Source organism: Choloepus didactylus, chromosome 2 (assembly GCF_015220235.1).
Source record: "Choloepus didactylus isolate mChoDid1 chromosome 2, mChoDid1.pri, whole genome shotgun sequence".
Lineage (NCBI taxonomy): Eukaryota > Metazoa > Chordata > Mammalia > Pilosa > Megalonychidae > Choloepus > Choloepus didactylus.
Window position 1 is genome coordinate 208,792,708 of NC_051308.1, and position 12,829 is coordinate 208,805,536.

General features: G+C 38.2%; 1 protein-coding gene across 7 annotated transcripts in view; it reads right to left on the reverse strand.

Annotated features, from left to right (window-relative positions):
• The window catches only part of NFYC (nuclear transcription factor Y subunit gamma), a 72,313-nt gene extending 59,496 nt beyond the window's left edge, over positions 1 to 12,817 (reverse strand). For 4 of the 7 annotated variants that reach the window (XM_037827560.1, XM_037827557.1, XM_037827559.1 and 1 more), the window contains exon 1: positions 12,648 to 12,817. The gene's annotated coding sequence lies outside the window, so the exon portion shown is untranslated. Of the gene's footprint in view, positions 1 to 12,606 lie in introns of all 7 variants that reach the window. The other 3 variants (XM_037827561.1, XM_037827556.1, XM_037827554.1) reach the window with 2 other exon arrangements.
• Positions 12,818 to 12,829: the final 12 nt, after the last annotated feature.

Genomic DNA, 12,829 nt, shown 5'->3' on the forward strand with positions numbered 1-12,829 from the left:
AAAAAAATCAAGGGCCAACAGATTGGAACTTTAGACCACATCTTTCATCTGACTTGGTAGTGAATAACTACTAGCTATTTCCCAAATTGAATCCATCTTTGAAGTTTAAAAAAAAAAATGTGCCAAGACATTGTCAAAAGTACCTGACAGAAGTTTTGAAGGTAATTCCCCAAAAATTTCTAGCAACATTTTGAGAAACGGTAATATCAATGGAATAAGGAATGTGGCACTCCTCAGTAAATGCTTGTTCAATGAATGAATTAATGAATGAATAAAATAAAATAATGAGACCTTAAGCAGATTATAAATTCTGAAATACTTATTTTTTAAAAGTAAGCTATATTCTCCAAAGCATAAATTAAGACCAATGGATGGAAAACTGTTCTTGTGAGACCTATGTCAGCTCTCTCTATATCAGAACTGTCCAAAGATGCACAAACCACCTCAGAAGCCATGGATGGAGTTGTTAACTACAGGCTGTTTGAACAATTGACAGAGATATGTAAAGGCAAGATGAGAAAGAGCAGATGTGGGTGGGTGGCAGAGGGGAAAAGTCCAGGTTTTGCAGCTAGAAAGATTTAGATTCTAATCTCTCTTCACTACCTCTCAGCTGAGGGCCCTCGGGCTAGTTAGTTAACTCAACTGAGGCCAGTTTTCTATACTGTAAAACATACTGCAAGGTTGTAAGGATTAAGGATAATTTTATTCACTCAGTAAATATTTATATGCACAGGCCCTGTGATAACTAAGCTCTGAGGACCCTATATAGGACAGAGTCCCTGACCTCAAGGAGAAAAGCTAAAATAGGTAATCATATGCTGTCTTTTAAGAGTAGGAGCAAACACATAGAAGCACATAGGCAATCTTAAGCTGGCCAGAAAAGGCTTCTTGGGAGAATTAAGATCCTAAGAATAAAAGCCTGCCAGGGCAGAAAGAACAAAGCAAACTGCATGTGTAAAGGCCTGGAACCAACAGAAAGTATCACATTCCTGGAAATGCTGTAGTACGGTATGCCCAAAGGCAGAGGCTAGAAGTAAAGTGAGAAAGGTAATGGGCTGGACAAGGCTAATATACTAGAACTTTTTTCTGAGGACAATGATGATCCACTGAAGACTTTTAAACCTGAGATTGGTAAAATCAGAACTACCCTTTTAAAAGATCACTTTGGTTGCAATGTGGAGAAAAGCTGAAGGGGGCAGGGTTGGAGGATGGCAGCACTCTAGATGACTAAGAGCAAAAAAAAAAAAAAAGGATACTGCAATAATCTAGTTACTGGAGGTATAGTAGGGGATTTTGAAAAATAGATGAATGGAGAATATTTTGGTAAAAAAAAAAGTTAGCTGCTACATTACTGTTACTGGCAAATGGACTAGATGACCTTTGAAATCACATCCATCCTTAAGAGTCTATGTTACTTTGGAGACATGTATATTAGATGTTAAACTTTACTCCATAATAACCACAAGGAAATTATATGAAAAATACATTCAGATAGAAATGAAAAGGAACTCAGTATGGTATGATACAAAAAATCAAATAAATATGATAGGCAATTAACAGAAGAATTGAGAGACAAAAAAGGAATAAGACTTACAAACACTAAATAGCAAAACGACAAAAAGAAAGTCCTGCATTATCAGTAGTGACTTTAAGTGTAAATGGATTCAAACTCTCCACTCAAAAGGCAGAGACTGGCAGAATGGATAAAAAAACATGACCAAACTACATACTGTCTACAACAGACTCCACCTTAAATTCAAATACATAAGTAGGCTGAAGTGAAAGGATGGGAAAAAAAATATACCATGCAAGTAATAACCAAAAGAGAGGCTGGGATAGCTATACCAGTATCAGATAAAATAGACTTCAAGTCAAAACCAGATTCAACGAACAAAGGTCATTATTCACTGATAAAGGAGGTCAATTCAATATGAAGATGTAACAATTATAAATATGTATGCACCTAACAGCAGAGCCCCCCAAGTATATGAAGCAAATACTGACAGATTTGGAAGAAGAAATAGACAGTTCTGTATTAATGATAGGAGACTTTAATATACAACTTTCAACAATGGATAGAACATCTAGACAGACGATCAATAAGGAAACACAAGACTTCAATGATACTATAAACCAACGAATCCTAACAGACATATACGGAAAACTTCACCCAACAACAGAATGTGTCTTCCTATCAAGTGCACATGGATCATCCCCAGGAAAGGCCATATGTGAGGTCACAAAACAAGACTCAAAAAAATTTTAAAATACTGAAATCATACAATGCATCTTTTCCAACCACAGAACAATGGAGCTAGAACACAGTGGGAAACAGAAAATTAACAAATATGTGGAAAATAAACAACATATTCTTAATCAACCAATGGGTTAAAGAGGAAATCACAAGCAAAATTAGGAAATATCTTGATGAAAATGAAAATAAAAATAAAACATACCAAAAATTTATGGGATGCCGCAAAGGCAATGCTTGAGAAGGAAATTTACAGCTCTAAATGCTCTAAAAAAAGATTTAAAATCAGACCTAACCTCAAACCTGAAAGAATTAGAAAAAGAAGTGCAAACCAAATCCAAAGGAAGCAGATGGACGAAATAACAGATCAGAGCAGAAATAAAGAACAACCACCACCACCAAAAAAAAAAAAAAAAAAAAAAGAGGAAATCAACAAAACCAAAAGTTGGTTCTTTGAAAGGGTCAATAAAATTGACAAACCTTTAGCTAGACTGACAAAAGGAGAAAAGAGAGAAGACACAAATAACTAAAATCAGAAATAAAAATCTGAAATGAAAAGGACTATAAGAGGCTACTATAAACAACTGTATGCCAACAAATTAGACAGCCTAAATAAAATGGACAAATTCCTAGAAACACACACTATCTACTCTGACTCAAGAAGAAACAGAAGATCTCAACAAACCAATAATAGTAAAGAGATGGAATCAGTAATCAAAAACTTCCCAACAAAGAAAGCCCAGATCAGATGGCTTCACAGAAGAATTTTACCAAACATTTCAAGAAGAATTTTACCAAACATTTCAAGAAGAATTAACACCCATCTTGCTCAAAACTCTTCCAAAAAATTGAAGAGGAGGGAGCACTCTCTAACTCTACAAGGCCAAATCATCCTAATATCAAAGCCAGATAGACACAAGGAAAGAGAATTACAGACCACTACCTTACGACCAGAGATGCAAAAATCTTCAACATAATACTAGCAAGCTAAGTCCAACAGCACATTAAAAGAATTATACACTATGATCAAGTGGGATTTATCCCAGTTATGCAAGGGTGATTTAACATAAGAAAGTCAATTAACATAATACATCACATTAACAGAATGAAGGAGAAAAACCACGTGATCATCTCAATTGACACAGAAAAGGCATTTGACAAAATCCAGCTCCCCTTCTTAATAAAAACACCTAGAAAACTAGGAATAGAAGGAAACTACTTTAACATGATAAAGGGCATATATGAAAAACCCACAGCTAACATCATACTTAATGGTGAAAGACTGAAAGATTTCCCTCTAAGATTAAGAACAAGACAAGGATGCCCACTGTCAGCACTGTGATTCAAGATTGCATTTGAAGCTCTAGCCAGAGCAATTAGGCAAGAAAAAGAAATAAAAGGCATCAAATTGGAAAGGAAGAAGCAAAACTTTCCCTATGTGCAGATGACATGATCCTATGTACAGGAAATCCTGAAAAATCCACATCAGAGCTGTTAGAGCTAATAAATGAATGCAGCAAGGTGTTGGGGAACAAGATCAGCATCCAAAAATTAGTGTTTCTATACATTAGTAATGAACAATCAGAAGAAGAAATCAAGAAATCCATGCACAATAACAACTAAAAGAATCAGATATCCAGGAATAAATCTAACCAAGAATGTAAAGGCCTTGTACACAGAAGACTACAAAATACTGCTAAAGGAAATCAAAGAAGACCTAAACAAATAAATATTGTTATGATGTCAATTCTACTCCCAAAGTGATTTACAGATTCAACACAATCTCAATCAAAGTCCAACACCTTCCTTGCAGAAATGGAAAAGCCAATCACGAAATTTATATGGAAAGTTAAGGGGCCCCAAATAGCCAAAGCCGTTTTGAAAAAGAAGAACAAAGTTGGAAGACTCACACTTTCTGATCTTAAAACTTATTACAAAGCTACAGTAATCAAAATAGCATAGTAATGGCACAGGGACAGACACATAGACCAATGCAACTGAACTGAGAGCTCAGAAATCAACCCTTACATTTACAGCCAACTGATTTTTGACAAGAGGGCAAAGACCACTTGATTGGGAAAGAATAGTCTCTTCAACGAATGGTGCTGGGAAAGCTGGATCTCTATTTGCAAAAGAATGAAGGTAGACCCCCACCTCACACCATATACAAAAATCAACTGAAAATGGATCAAAGACCTAAACATAAGAGTAAGAACATAAAACTCCTAGAAGAAAATGTAGGGAGGCATCTTTAGAACCCTGTACTAAGCAATGGGTTCTTAGACTACACCCAAAGCACAAGCAAAAAAAGAGATAAATGCGACTGTGATGGTTAGGTTCATGTGTCAGCTTGGCCAGGTGATGGTGCCCAGTGCCCAAGCACTGGCCGAATCATTACTGCAAGGACACTTGTGGCTGGCTAATAAACCAGAAGGCTGGTTTATTAAACCATCAGTCAACTGATTGCATCTCTGGCTGATTGCATCAACGAAGTGTCTTCCACAATGAGAATTCAATCAGCTGGATTTAATCCAATCAGTTGAAGACTTTTAAGGGAGAAGAGAGAGAACCTTCACTTCTTAAGCCAGCCAGCTTCTCCTGGGGAATTCAATGAAGACCCTCATTGGAGTGCCAGCTCGCAATCTACCCTACAGAATTCAGACTCTTACATCCTGCACTACAGAATCTGGACTTGTGCATCTCCACAGTTGCATGGAGACATTTCTCATATCTATAAATATCAGATATTTACAGATATTTTCTGTTGTTTCTGCTTCCCTACAGAACCCTGACTAATACGGGAAACCTCATCAAAATTACAAACTCATGTGCATCAAAGGACTTTTAACATGAAAGTAAAACGACAGCCTACACAATGGGAGAAAATAATTGGAAATCAGATAGCTGATAAGGGCTTAATACCCAGAATATGAAAATAAATCCTTCAACTCAACAACAAAAAGACAAACAACCTAATTTAAAAATGGGCAAGAGACTTGTATAGACATTTCTCCAAAGAAGATAAATGACTAAAAAGTTCATGAAAAGATGTTCAACATCATTAGCCATTAGGGAAATGCAAATCAAAACCACAGTGGGATACCATTTCACACCCACTAGAATGGCTTTTATTAAAAACAAACAAACAAACAAAAAAAAAAAAAACAGAAAATTACAAGTGTTGGAGAGGGTGTAGAGAAATAGGAACACTCATTCATTGCTAGTGGGAATGTAAAACGGTGCAGCTGCTGTGCAAAACAGTTTGGCAATTCCTCAGAAAGTTAAGTACAGAATTACCATATGACCCAGCAATCTCAATTCCAAGTATATACCCAAAAGAAGTGAAAGCAGGGACTTGAACGGATACTTTCACACTGATGTTCCCAGCAGCATTATTTACAATTGCCAAAAGATGGAAGCAACCCAAGTATCCACTAACCGATGAATGGATAAACAAAATGTGGTATATTCCCACAAGGGAATCTTACTCAGCCATAAAAAGCAATGCAGTTCTGAGACATGTGGCAACATGCACAGTGAGAATGAAATAATACAGACACAAAAGTACAAATGTTGTATGATCTCACTGATATGAAATAATTAGAATAAACAAATTCATGGAGTCAGAATCTAGAATATAGGTTACCAGGGGATGGGGTGGGGGTAAGTAAAAGGAATTAAGGTTTAAAATGTGCAGTGTGTTTCCATTTGGGATGATGGAAAAGTTTTGGCAATGTATGGTGGTGACAGTAGCATAACACTGTGAACATAATTAACAGCAGTGAATTATATATTTGATGTGGTTAAAAGGGGAAATTTTAGGTTGTATATGTTTCTAGAATAATATATATATATTTTAAATCCATGAAAAGCACAACACAAACAGTGAACCCTAAGTTAAACCATGGACTACAGTTAATAGTACAATTATAAAAATGTGCTTTCATCAATTGTAACAAATGCACTACACCAATGTAAGGTCTTAATACAGTGGAATATGGGAATCCTGTATTAAATAAATAAAAATATATATAAATATATTTATTACTTGGGAGACATATGTTCCAAAAAAATTCTTTTCCACAATTGGCCAAGTTAAACCAAAACTGCCCAGTGAGCTCCACTACATACCAGTCATAACATGAAATGTTTATCAGGTATTCTCATGAACAGAGTTCCATGGCCAAAAAAGATGGAGAACACTGCATAATGTATCTTCCCTCTTGAAAGGCCTTAGGGTACATGAATACCAAAACTATGAATAATAATTCTGCAGTAAAGAAATTCATTTCACTCTTGCCATTATTTTGTCAAGGATACTTTTTTCACTCTCAGAGGAACACTTATTAGCACTGTATAGAACTAACATTAAATGGAAAAGCTTAGGAAATGCTGCTCTAAGGCAACTTACAAATTTCAGTGGTACTAAAAGAAGACTATATGCAACTCTATTCTGATGACCTTCCAAAATGGTTAGTTTTATACACATTATACCATTTTCCTTTTTAATTTAATACTACCGAAAATGGCATTAAATACCAACTCTCTGCTTCCCAAATTATTGCCAATCAAGCATGCTTTATTTCTTAAAAAGGCCCCAATGTTGCCATTTGATAATAAGCAAATTCTATGCTACTTACCTAAGGGTACAATAATAATTTTTAAGACAGTTAAAAATGACAAAGACATTCAACTGTGCAGATACGTGCTGCAGCCCTTTCTCTTTTAAAATGGGCAGATCATATCAGTGGTGAGGGGATATATTTTCTCAGCACTGGGCAAAGAATCTTACTTCATGTATGTTATCACTGGACAATCTGACACAGGGATAACAGTAACTAGAGACTGTGAAAACCTTCAATAACTCTAATATATTTATGCCAATGACATGATACAAAATATTCCCCCCTCCAATATTTCCCATCGGTCATCCCATTTCTCTTATTGAAGCACTGCTTATGATCATAATTTACAGTTCATACTATGAAAGTATTTAAGAAGAGAACAATTCTTGAATCTGATTTATAAGGATATATTTTTGATTTTAAATGGAGAGTATTCATTTAAATAGGACAACTTATATACCTTAGACATGGATGTGAACCTTTAATGAACCTTAGGAAATGCTGCTCTAAGGCAACTTACAAATTTCAGTGGTACTAAAAGAAGACTATATGCAACTCTATTCTGATGACCTTCCAAAATGGTTATCATTAACCATTATTTTCATTAACCTTAATGAAAAGGTTTACTATTCTACTGGAAACATTCAAATGCAAAGGTTAGTTATTAACCTATCTCTAAACTGCAGCTGGAGTCTATCCAATAGCTGGTTTTCATGGCATAAAAGAAAGTACAGTGGATTTGGAAGTAATCTGTCTGCAGACAAAAAGTTAAACCAAAATGGAAAATATAACCCTCATATCAAAAATAAGCACAGGTGCCTCGATACTCTCAGGTACCTCACTGCTAAAACATGAAGAAGTGTGGGAAAGGTGCAGCAAATTTTGCAACTTGGCAAAAATTTCTGCAGGCAGAGTTGTTTTTTGTTTTTTTTTTAACCATTCCACAATGTTTCTTCCTGCTTACTTCAAAGGAAATGTTACCCAGGTGACTACAAATCACATAGACTGAAAAGACAGTCCTCCTTCAACAGACAATTTTTATGATTAGAATAATTTTTTAAAACGAATGCAAATCTCTCCTTCTAGGCAGAAACATAAAATTGATTGCTCTGGATTTTAATAATCATTGTTATTTGGAAAATATGAAAAAATTTTCATCTCATCAGAATCATTACAGAAATCAGGAGTCAATCTTTCCTTGAAACCAGTGATCCTACTCCTTTGTGCAGTCATACCCATCCACTGAAAATCAGCTGTGAAACCACATCAGCACAACTAAATGAGTTTCTTTCATGTCAAGTAGTCGCTCCACCATGCAGAGATCTTACTGTACATAACAAAGCAGATAATTACAAAAGGCTTCCTCATCGGGAAAGCTTTAACTGGCTGCCTGAACGGATTTTATACTGCTCTAAAAGGAAAGTGATGTGTTTTTTCACTTATTAATGTCCACTCAGTGACAGCACCTAACGTTACTGTATTCAATTCTCGCAATTACCCCGTAGGTAGGTATTAATACTACTACTTTAGAGAGGAAGAAACTAAGGCTTGGAGAGGTTAAGAATCTGGTCCCCAGCTCACAGACAGGGTAAACGAATCTGCAAGAGACAGAATTCTTTCCCAGGTCTGACTTTAATATCATAAGTATACTGTCCCCTACCAAAGGCACTTTTTGGCCAGAGTATTTTAAATCTATTTCTTCCTGTATTTTAATCTACTTAAATTATGTTAAGTGCTTTGAGGCTCTGAGAGAAAATACTGAAATGACCTTGTAGCCTTCAGAGCTTGTCACAGTGCATGCATGAAAAACTGAACAAACAAAATGAAAAGAGAGACTGTAATACATCAGATAACTCACAACCAGTTTGCTTTGAGCACAAGAAATAGAATGGAAAAGAACAACTTGCTGGCTAAGGAATGTCCTTCCTAGGTTGTATGCCTACAGCTGGAATGAACCTCAGGAAGGGCACTGGTGACTCTAATAATGTACTCTGCCATTCAACCTCCTGTGAATGAGGCAAACTTGTCAAAACACTGAGGATGTCTTAGAGTCATCTCTTCCATCAAGTCAATGCTTCCACAGTAGAGGCAATGAGACATGTCCAGTGTAATGAGCAATGGTCTGGGAATCCAGTGATCTGGGCTAGACTTGACTCTGTCTTGAACAGCTAAGTGACCTTTTCAAGGTCATTTCACTCTTTAGGGCCTCGGTACTAAAGAAAAAGCTTGAAGGAATCTAAAGACACTTCCTGAGCACAGATGCAAGGATTTCTTCCCCCATAACATTCTATGCAGTCAAGATAACATAGTGTTTAAGAGTAAAGACTACACAAATTGTGTCGGAATTAAAAGTTATAGACCTTTGTTTGAATTCTTAATATCCCATTCGCTGGCTGTGTGACCTTGGGCAAATTATTTAACCTCTCTGTGCCTCAGTCTCCCTACATGTAAAATGAGGGTGGTTACTGTACCTAGCACATACTGTTATGATGATAATACAGACAATGAATTTATAACCTAGTTGGCACAATGTAAGCATTTAATAAAAGGTAGGAACTATGATACTTACTATTCCTAAATTTAGTCCCTAGATCCTTAGTGGCTCTGAACTAAGACAAGAGATGTGAACTTCAAAACTGCCACAAAAAGACATCTGGCATGGCCTCTCATTTCACTTTGCCTCCATTTCTATGTATTTGAAATGGGGATAAGAGAACCTGTATCTTCCCTAGTACAACTAATTGAAATGAAAACTATGTAAGCATAAATGAGATAATAGAATTATTTGTTATAAGGATTAAGATCACAGGGACACAGTCCACAAAGTATAAAGCATTAATATTATTTCTCTTAGCAAACAAAACTGAGGTTCACAAGTTTTTAATATTAACTCAGTCCTCCTAAGACTTCCTGGGATTCAAGACTTCTGAGGTGGTCAATGCTGGACAACAAGGTCCAGCAAGTGAAGAGACCTTGGGTGTAAGGATTAATATGGAATGAAGGTGGTCACTTGAATGGCAGGTGCTCGAGAAATGTTTGCTGAATAAAGACATATGTATACGTATTCGTGTATATACACATACACATATATATATATACACATACACTTGTTTCCATAATCTTGTCTAGATTTATTAATAAACTAAATTATGTATGTCATAATATTCTTCACAGTTGATTAATGATTTGAGTAGAATGAGGCTGAGATGACTAATGCACAAAACACAGTCCATTCCCTGCCTAGCAAACACATGACAAGCCCTATTACGACCTGAAGCTTTGCCTATCTTCCACACTGCAGTGTTTTGAGAATAAAACTTCTAATTCACTGGTCTCCTCTTGAAACCTGAATTATTAGATGGTTTCCAAGCAAAACTGGAAAATAATTTTACAAATCATTCTGAATAAATAAACCCTAGATTCAGTATCCCATATTTTGAAGAAGGTGCTAGGCCTTTGGATAAATCCTGGTGTTTGGTAACAAACATCCTAAGAAACTGATGATATCTGAAAAGCTATCTAGTGACCTCTTCACACTGTGCACTTGGTAGTTCCTCACTGCATGGCATAAATCACTTCCATATACAGAAAGATAGTATTGGCAATATTCTGAAGCCTTGTTCTAAAGAATCTAGATTCTTAAAGTTTCTATATGTATTTTCCTGTTATCTACCTTGGTTCAGGAAAAATCCAGTAATTTACTTTCTAAATCTTCCCTTTCACAACAGAAATCAAGGAATATAACTGAAGTATCCAGTCGAAGAACCCTTAGTCTGTATGGTTGCAATTCTGTGGTCTGAATCCTTGTGACAGTACAACAAATTCTTATTAATTTGTTTTAATTATTTTAATACACAGAAATCACAGTAAGGCAATCCACTTTGAAATGTAAAACTATCTGAGAGTTTGGCAAGTCCCATGACTAGTCAAACATAATATAGCAAATAAAACTACAGGCTTTGGCATCAGGCACCTTTGGTTTGAATCTCAGCTCAAACTTTTACTAAGTGACACTGGGCAAGTCATTTAACCTCTCTGAACCTCAATTTCCTCATCTACAATATGGGGGTGGTAATGCCTACCTAACGTAAGTGTTGTAATCTCTTTTTCCACTTCTTTCTTAGAAATTTAGTTGCATTCACATAAAACTGACCAAATTTGAAACCACAGGAGATTCTTGAAATGGGTATGAAGTGCAACATTCATCTAAAGCTAGAAAGGACCATCTACTATAGACAAGTAAAAACAAATTATGAAAACACAGAGTTTTAACATAAATGTGTTTCCATGGTCCCCACATCGCATAAGCAAATGTAAAACAATCCCAGTCATCAGAATTCAGTGGAAAAGGAATGTACTCCCAGCAAGCAGACTCTTAGCAACTTGGGATTCGAACAAAAGCTTGTTGAAATATGAACCAGAAAGTGCTGACAAGTCCTATTACTTAAGATAAGATGCAAGAAGCTATGCACTGGTTTATTTCAGTTTGGAGCTGCCTATTTAAAAAGATAAAAAAGTGCATGGGCAGCACATATAAAAGGAGGTAAATGAGCCAAAACCCAGGATCTCTGTTAAGCTCCCTTCCTCCAAAGGGAACCTAACGAACTATTAATTCAACAAATAATTGTCGAGTACCTAATATTTGCTACAAAGTGTAGCTTTGGAAACTCAGCCCCTACCTGTATCCTTCCTAAAGCAGGCAAATTCCATATCCAACAACTCAAAACTAGCTGCCCGGTGCCAAGACCCAATAATCTATAACTGCTCTTTTAATATACTTCCCAAGTCTGAAAATGTTCCCCCAAATGCTTCCTATATTGGACTTTCTCAGTCTTATAAATATGACACTACTTAATGCCTCACCGTTCTTCCTGGGCTTGGCATTCAGTCTCTCCAACAGGATCCCTCTCTTAGCCTGGGTCTTGTTTACCTCCTCCTTACATCAGATCCCAAGTCTGGTAACTCTAGACTCCAGGGATCTACCTGAACTTCAAGTTTTCAACGCTCGCACTCTGTAGCAAAATCCCTGTCCGATCCTATAGTGTAGTTAGGGCCCTGATGCCCTTTCCTCCTACATCATGCCCTCAGATCTGGCATCCAAGGACTTCAGGGTCACTCCCAAACTCTGTCACACTCCACATCTAGCACCCCTGGATCTAGAAGAATCCCACAGCCTGTAACTCGGTTTTCGCTGTTCCCAAGACTGGCACCCGAGGGCTTGCACTCCCCCATTCTGGGACCACGCATGTTCCAGATAGGACACCTCTGTAATTAGAGGTGCCCCCCCACTCCAGACCATACCCCAAGCTGCCCCAAAAGTACTTCCCAGACAATCACCCTCCCTTCCCCCTTAAGGCCTCTAGGCTCGCCCCCAACTTCCATCCCACGCCTGCGTCGTAGGGGGTCATCGCCCCTGTGGCGTCCTATTCCTACATCACCCCCCAGTCCGGAGCCACCGCGACCAATAAGGTGCCAGGTCCGCGGCCTCCCCGCCACCGACCAATCACGAACAAGCCCCCCCGCCGTCGCCTTCCGCCAATGGGAGAAAGCCCGCGGGCCGGGCCGACGAGGCGCACGGACCCCACGAGCGCAGCGGCGACAGCGGCGAGTCGGACGAGAATATAACATGGCACGGGGCAGCCCAGACCGAATTTCGGGAGCGGCTGCGCGAGGGAAGTGAGGTCTCCGCCCAAGGCGGGAAGCGCTGCCCCTCCCCCCGCCGCCGCTCACCTCTCACACCCTCCTTCCCACAGACACTCCCGCACACTCACACGCCTCTGCTCAGGAGTCCAGGGAAAAGCAAGAGCCGCCCCGCGCTCCTGCAGCGGCCCGGGAAGGGCAGATGGGAGGGGGAAGCGTGCGTCACGGAGAACGGAGCGCGCGCGAAGCGGGGGCACAAACAAGATGGCGGCCGTGCCGTTTGCACCGTCTCCCCCTTCCCCTTCCCCCTCCC